The sequence below is a fragment of the Aegilops tauschii genome, chromosome 6 (assembly GCF_002575655.3).
Source record: "Aegilops tauschii subsp. strangulata cultivar AL8/78 chromosome 6, Aet v6.0, whole genome shotgun sequence".
Taxonomy (NCBI): Eukaryota; Viridiplantae; Streptophyta; class Magnoliopsida; order Poales; family Poaceae; genus Aegilops; species Aegilops tauschii.
The window spans coordinates 201,252,128-201,258,127 of record NC_053040.3 but is presented as its reverse complement, the minus strand read 5'-3'; positions in this window follow the sequence as shown (position 1 = coordinate 201,258,127).

Sequence of the window (6,000 nt, the reverse complement as noted above, 5' to 3'; positions counted from 1 at the left end):
AAGAGGAACAAGCTCAAGGGTACCAAGCACCCAAGAGTAATAAGCTTCTCAACTTGTAACTTCCACGTGTCACCGTGGAGAGCTCAAACCGATGCACCAAATGCAATGGCAAGGGCACACGGAGTGCCCAAGTCCTTCTCTCTCAAATCCCACCGAAGCAACTAATGCTAGGGAGGAAAATGAGAGGAAGAACAAGAAGGAGAACACCAAGAACTCCAAGATCTAGATCCAAGGGGTTCCCTCACATAGAGGAGAAAGTGATTGGTGGAAATGTGGATCTAGATCTCCTCTCTCTTTTCCCTCAAAAACTAGCAAGAATCCATGGAGGGATTGAGAGTTAGCAAGCTCGAAGAAGGTCAACAATGGGGGAAGAACACGAGCTCAAAGGATAAGGTTCAATGGGGGAAGAAGACCCCCTTTTATAGGTGGGGAAAAATCCAACCGTTATGCTCACAGCCCGCACAGAGCGGTACTACCTCTAGGGCGGTAGTACCCCTTTGAAAAACAACAGCGAGAAGGCAAAAGGCCAGTAGAACCGCCGGAGCGGTACTACCGCTCGTCCCCATGGTACTACCGCTCGACCTCACGGTACTACCGCTAGGGATAGCGGTACTACCGCATGTGGTAGCGGTACTACTGCTTGCGAGCGGTACTACTGCTTGCGAGCGGTACAAGAAAAATACTTCCGTGCCTACTTCCGCTGAGCAAAACACGAGATTTTGGTCCGGAGCGGTACTACCGCTCAAGAGCCACGGTAGTACAGCTCTGGAGCGGTACTACCGCTTAGGAGCCGCGGTAGTACCTCTCCAAGCGGTAGTACCGCTCCCAAGAGCGGTACTAAAAAATTACATCCGCAGCAGCCCCTTTAAAGGACACCAAAACTGACACAACTTCTGCAAACGGACTCCGAATTTGACGAAACCAAGTTTGTTGGAAAGTTAGCGACAAGGGCTAACACAATCTTGATAGAAATACCAATAAGAAGCAAATGAGAAAAGGCTCAAAAGAAAATGGTGAGAACCCTTCCTCGGATAAGACCGGTAAAACCTCCAACATCGAAAACATCATAGAAGACGCATGCAAACTCTGTTTTCGATGAACTCAAGCTTGTCATCAAGATGACCATAAGATATAAGACTAACAAAGAGAACCAAACAAGAACCAAGAAACATGATGCAAGGATGCAATGGTTTGAGCTCTCGACGAACGATATGATCAAGCTACTCACTTGAGAGCCCCCCTTGATAGTACGGCTATCGATCCTATAACCCGGTCTCCCAACTACCACCATGAGACCGGTAAAATAGAAAACCTATCAAGGGCAAACCTTTGCCTTGCACATGGTCCACTTGAGCTAGAAGATGACGATCTTAACACCCTCAAGTTGGACCACCTTTCTTGATTGCGTTGGCTCGATGAAGACTAGATGATTACTCCCCCATAGTCCACTATGGGTGAGCCACTCTTCGGCACATCTTCACAAGTCCATTGTCACCACAATAGACGCCAAGCTTCAAGCACTTGATCTCTTCGTGATGCTCCACTTGAACTTGCACACGACAATCTTGATGACGATCACCACTTGATGTCATCCTCTCCATGGGTTGAGTGATATCTTCCTCTTGACGCAAGCCCATGAACACGTACCTAACCTCACATAGAACTCTCACATAGACCATGGGTTAGTACACAAAGCACAATGGACAATGCTTACCATACCATGGGATCACTTGATCCCTCTCAGTACATCTTGTACGCTTTGTGAGTTGATCAACTTGATTCACTCTTGACTTAGTCTTGATCAACCTAGAATCTTTCCAACTCTCTTCATTTGGATGATGTCTTGAAGGTAAACATGAATGATCACACAATCTTCTTCTTCAAGACATGCTTGCAATAAGCTCAACTCTCACATGACCAATCTTTGGATAATTCCTTAATAGCACCTTGGTCAACACAAACTCTCCTTGAAACCAACACATGTACTCCAAGAAAAGCCTATGGACAAAACCTTCAAATATAACTCAAGGCAACCATTAGTTCATAGAGATTGTTGTCAATTACTAAAACCAAACATGGGGGCACCACATGTTCTTTCAGATGTCCTAAAAGGGCCGCTACTCTCGTAGCTTTTTTGGAGGGCCATGGTTCATCGGGTCCAACGTTCCCGCGAGACGGATGGGCCGCTTGTGGGTGCCGCCCTCAACTCAGTCCACCAGACAGATCACTCACGCTCCTAAAAAAATCCTCCTTCTCCCGACCTCGAGGTGCGTCGCCGCTGCCACAAAGAGTATCTCCGGCAGTTTCCCTCCTAGAGCCCCCTCCGCCGCGAGGAGCTATAGTATGTCTGTCGCTACTTTCTGCCTTGCCCTGCGATCCTCGCCTCACAGCGGCTTCTTCATCCCACCACATGCGCTTCTGTCATCGATGTCTTTGGCTCTGAACGAAACGTCTGAACTGCTCTATAATGACTCTTGCCGCAGACTCCCCGTGCCATGGCGCTCCTATTCCAGTTATAGGCTCTACCCGGACATGATTGCCCTCCATACCGTCACCTCCCTATTTTGTAGTTTCATATGTCAAGAATCAGACTTTTGCCCTTGCAGCATGTTGTGATGCATCAATGGCCAAGAATCAAATATAAATTAATGTAGTTCAGATATTTCTCATCATCAGGTCTTTATAGTTTATTTAGTTGATTTTATGCTATTTTGTGAAGCTTTACATTTTCTCATAGTCACTGTTTATTCATTGTATACTGTAGAGTCTTATATATAAGTTCTGCTCTTACCCTCTTTGGTCACCTGATTGTAGTTTCAGTGAGTTCACTGTAACAATTTTGATCTGTCCACTAGTGATTTCTCTTGAATCGCTACATCTCTGACATAGCTGGGGAGCTATAGACAACAGCGCTGGTGCAGTATGTTCACTTGTAAGACGTTGTCCATTCAGTGCAGCTGAATCCCAACGCTGACTATGAGAGGCAGCTGAATCCCAACACTGACTATGAGACTATCTGGAAGTGCAGATCGGGATGCTACACTACTGCTTCAACAAATTGTATGCTCGTTTCCAAAGGCTTGAATCTAATATATCTCGAGTTCTCAATCTACATGCATTTGTTCATCATCTCTTCCTACTTATATATACGCGGGGAAAGGAGGAAAGGAGAGCTATAATGTTGTTTTGCTAACATATTTTCCGGGCATTTTAGTGTAAATTTAATAGTTGTAGTAGTCGACCAGGCAAATAACAAATTATTGGTATGACCCAATTCAGTTACTCTTTACAGAAATTGTTTTACACTTGCATGAAAAAACAGCATACCATTCAGATTAAAATAACATCCTTTTCATATGATGCACGTTATTGCAAAGAAAAAGACCAATACATATGTAATGGAGGTGACTTCCATACATCACTCTCTCACTGGACAGTCTATTTTTTTCTTTCTGATTTCTATGATAAAAAGGAGACAAACAGTTTAAATATGGAAGTTAAAGCTTTATTTTGTTTTTATCCTTGGACAATTATGGCTTCATTTTGTAATTCCTACAACTTATTTTTTAAGTTCTCTGGATGTTTTATTATATCCAGCATAATTGAGTATTCCCATTTTGTGGAAACCAAAACTGAAGTAACAACTTTCCACGAATGAAAAATAAAATAGATACAATATGTATTATTGTTTGGAACTTTCAATGTACTTTAGTTAAATTTACTTCACATGTAGTTAGCACTTCTGTATTCACTTTGATCAGAATAGATACTATTTTATTTAACTTCGTCGTCGCTACACCCATGCTCTCGCGGCCTAGGGAAAACCCTATCTGTGTTGTTGCCATGGCTGTTGAGGACGATTATGGAGGAGGTGAGGGCGAGAAGAAATTACAAGAGGAAGGGCGAGGACCAGGTAGAAACATGGTCCCACTGCTACTTGCAAGGGATGTAGCTATCTGAAGTCGGTGAAAAGGTAATAAAACTCGGATCATTGCTCATCTTATTTATGCTGCATAGTTTTCTCTCTAAATTTAACTCGGTCTTTTCATGGGTTATTTATAAACTTGCATTTATATGTTTTTTCTAAAATTTTGTGTGCTATTGCAGAAGGGAAGTCTTTTTCTCCCTAGGAGTCATTCTGATTAATGGATGGATGGATTTGTCCGCTCTCTGCGTGACCACAAATGCAGGCTTGCTAAATCTTCTTGTTTACTTGTCCTTGTCATTATATATATGATGATGTTGACAATGAGAAATAATCAAGCTTAAAAATAAGCTACATATTCTTCTGATGTGGATAAAACTAAGTACCATGTTTGTGTCTCAATATATTTCTGCATATAACTAACATTAACTGTAAAAATGAACGGGTGCGGCAACGCGCGCCATCATGATCTAGTGCATATAAAAGATCCTAGATGGATAATATAATAGCATGGAAGAATCAAAAATTATAGTTTCGTTGGAGACGTATCACGCCTGGCCTCCTGAGCCGCCAGAACGCTCCGAAGGCGACGCTAGTAGGTGACAGCCGCGTTCGGCAAGCCGAAAGGCATACGAATGTAGCTGTGAGGCAGACCCTCGCATCGGCCAACGCGCGAAGGCCAGAGGCGCTCCTGGGATGCGGCTCTGTTGAGCCTTGGGATGTTGACACAGATGCGTAGCTCGCCGTCCTCGCCGGGACAAGGAGCTGCGCCGGGTGGTGAGCGGCAGTGTGACGCCCCCAATTCAATCGTACACTAATCATACACGCAAACGTGTACGATCAAGATCAGGGACTCACGGGAAGATATCACAACACAACTCTAAAATAAAATAAGTCATACAAGCATCATAATACAAGCCAGGGGCCTCGAGGGCTCGAATACAAGTGCTCGATCATAGATGAGTCAACGGAAGCAACAATACCTGAGTACAGACATAAGTTAAACAAGTTGCCATAAAATGGCTAGCACAAACTGGGATACAGATCAAAAGAGGCGCAGGCCTCCTGCCTGGGATCCTCCTAAACTACTCCTGGTCGTCGTCAGCGGCCTGCACATAGTAGTAGGCACCTCCGGTGTAGTAGGAGTCGTCGTCGACGGTGGCGTCTGGCTCCTAGGCTCCAGCATCTGGTTGCGACAACCGGGTATAGAAATGGGGAAAGGGGGAGCAAAGCAACCGTGAGTACTCATCCAAAGTACTCGCAAGCAAGGATCTACACTACATATGCATTGGTATCAATCAAAATGGGTAGTATCTGTGGACTGAACTGCAGAATGCTAGAATAAGAGGGGGATAGCTAGTCCTGTCGAAGACTACGCTTCTGGCAGCCTCCATCTTGCAGCATGTAGAAGAGAGTAGATGGTAAGTTCACCAAGTATTATCGCATAGCATAATCCTACCCGACGATCCTCCCCTCGTCGCCCTGTGTGAGAGCGATCACCGGGTTATATCTGGCACTTGGAAGGGTGTGTTTTTATTAAGTATCCAGTTCTAGTTGTCATAAGGTAAAGGTACAACTCCGGGTCGTCCTGTTACCGAGGATCATGGCTATTCGAATAGATAGACTTCCCTGGAGGGGTGCACCACATTACCCAACACGCTCGATCCCTCTGGCCGGACACACTTTCCTGGGTCATGCCCGGCCTCAGAAGATCAACACGTCGCAGCCCCACCAAGGCACAACAGAGTGGTCAGCACGCCGGTCTAAATCCTATGCGCGCAGGGGTCTGGGCCCATCACCCATTGCACACCTGCATGTTGCGTGGGTGGCCGGTGAGCAGACCTAGCAACTTCCATTACAAAGGAAGTTGTGTTACACGGTCCAACCCGGCGCGCGCCGCTCAGTCGCTGACTTCTTGAGGTTTTTGTATATGAAGGACACCGTCGGATGATAATTTAACAAAGGATCTGATGGTCCATAATAGAGTTGAGGTAGCATCGTTACAATCAGAGGAAGAAACAATGCAAAGGCATTGGATTATAGAAACAACTGACTAATTCGAAGCTTGGATGGAA